This window comes from Aplysia californica, unplaced genomic scaffold, assembly GCF_000002075.1.
Source record: "Aplysia californica isolate F4 #8 unplaced genomic scaffold, AplCal3.0 scaffold00183, whole genome shotgun sequence".
NCBI lineage: Eukaryota > Metazoa > Mollusca > Gastropoda > Aplysiida > Aplysiidae > Aplysia > Aplysia californica.
The window spans coordinates 1053360-1055859 of NW_004797453.1; the positions used below are offsets into that span (position 1 = coordinate 1053360).

Consider the following 2500-nt stretch of genomic DNA (forward strand, 5'->3'; position numbering starts at 1 on the left):
GCGAGAGAGAGAGAGAGAGAGAGAGAGACACAGAGAGAGAGAGAGAGAGAGAGAGAGAGAGAGAGAGAGAGAGAGAGAGAAATCTAGGACAAGATTTTGGAAATTAAAGCCATTCTTATACAGTTTCAGGTCCCAAAGAAAGATATAGAAATCCAAATTGTCCGTTAAATTATACTGTCTTCATGGACTGACCCTTCCAGCTGCCATTCTTCTCCGAGGAATACAAAGCAATTTTGCAGAAGATTCATCAACTTCAACCGTACTGACAGGCACAAATAGCCTCTGATGTAAGGGTAGGCTTGTGTTTCCAGCAGCATTTACGTGTGTTGGAATGTGTGAGTGTGTGAGTGTGCGTGTGTGTTTGTTTGTTTGTGTGTGTGTGTGTGTGTGTGTGTGTGTGTGTGTGTTATGTGAGTGTGAGTGTGTGAGTGAGTGTTTTCGTATGTGAGAGCAAAAATGGGTGAATTCTTGTTTGTGTACGTAGGTAACTAGAACATTGTGCGTCAGTAGTTATAAATACACACAAATACGCCACACACACACACACACACACACACACACACACACACAAACACACACACACACACACACACACACACACACACACACACGATTTAGAGTCATGATAGCAAATTTGGTCCAGCAATGATAGTGCACCAGATGCTTTCCGCGCCGTGTTAACAATTTGCACAGACGCAATATTTGCTCTTAGAGGGCTCAGTCAAAAGGCAACAGAATTGAATCACGAACTAAACACTGTCTTCATGGACCAGGAAAAGTTCTTCAACAGAGTAGACCGAGACACATAGGGAAAGAATACGGAATCAAGGGACAGATACTCGACATTTTTATAGTACTATATGGAAAAAATAACGGTAAGGACATCACACAGGGAAACGCAATGGTTCCACGTTAGCTCAAGAGTAAGACAAGGATTAGTACTTTCACTTTTGCTATTCACACCATACATGGCCAAAATAATAGCAGATTTTGAACCAGAAGACTAAATTAAAGCAATGAAAACATTAAATCATCATCATCATCCAGTGCCAGATCTGCGACAGACATCGGCGATCATGATTTTCCATTCATTCCTTTGCTCGGATGTTCTCAGAAAAGCTACGTTTCCCTGATCTTTCCCTGTTACTCATTTGTTTAGGTTCCCTAAGTATGTTGTTCTGGGCCTACCCCTGCCTCGCTTGCCCTCAATTTTGCCAGTGTTGTATAAAGCATTATGGTGCCCACAGAGAGGCCATCGAATATCTTTCAGCGTATCGGTCACATACTCTCCCCCGATCTTTCCTAGGGTAGGACATAAAGGGCACATGATACTTTCAGCGTATGTACAGGGTGATCCCAAAAAACTTTACAACTTTTTTCGCAAATATTTTCCTCCACACTGAAGTTTTCGTCTTCAAATTTGAACAAAATATTCTTCAATCCAAACGAATTTGACTGGTATTCATTTTAGATGATTCCACAAAATAATTCAGCAGTATAATGCGCATTAAAAAACAACCAATTTTTTTGCTTTTGTACCCTTTTATTTACTACGCACCAGTATACATTACCACAAAACGTCGTAAAAATTGCGTCATGTTGCAAGCTACAGTAGTCTAACAGGCCAACGGAAGTTTGCACACATTATTATGTTTCAAGTTCCTTTTGTTTATTCGAAATCATGGTTCAGTTTAATAAGTAGCAGAGAACATTTTGTTTTGAATATTACCTCTCCACAAAATCACCATCCCTGACATTTCGTTAGTTCCGCACAAGGTACGGGAAGAATGCTTAAGTGCCATTGAGGCCTTCTTTGATGTTATGGGTAAAAAAGTTCCCGACAGTTTGGGAGTATAGACAATCAAAACAAAATATCTCCAGAAAAAGCGACCGTTCGGGTCGAACGCGCACCATTCGAACCCCTCTAAACATCGTCAGGGTGCAGAGCTCAGTCGCTGAATCTAATGAGACATCTGTCCGAAGACGATGCCTGCAGCTAGGACTTTCATACACATCGACAGTCCGTATTCTTAAAGTAGATCTTAACTTACACCCATACTATATTCATGTTAGGCAAACGCTTCGCGAGACTGACAGGGGACCGAGGATGGCAATGTGTCGGTGGTTCCTCGGCCGCCTTGGGGAACGCGAGAGTTTCTTATTTGACATCTGGTTCTGTGATGAAGCGCATTTTCAACTTTCAGGATGTGTAAACTCCAAAAATGCTGTCTATTGGGCATCCCACCCACCTCCCTACTGTCTCCAGAAGCCACTCCATGCTAAAAGGTGTACAGTGCTTGTGGCTTTAAGCACTCATGGTTTGGTGGGTCCTTTTTTTAAAAGACGCAGACGGATACACACACTCAAATACACACACTCAAATGCACACACACACGCTCACACACACACACACACACACACACACACAAACACACACACGCACACACACAAACACACACAAGCACAAGCACACACACACACAGAAAGGAACTTTGTAAGA

The 2500-nt window shown here is 42.2% G+C and overlaps 1 protein-coding gene across 3 annotated transcripts in view; it reads right to left on the minus strand.

Moving 5' to 3' along the window:
- LOC101845238 (neuronal acetylcholine receptor subunit alpha-10-like) overlaps nucleotides 1–2500 on the minus strand; it is a 326112-nt gene that overhangs the window by 201683 nt on the left and 121929 nt on the right. The gene's annotated exons all lie outside the window — the stretch shown is intronic.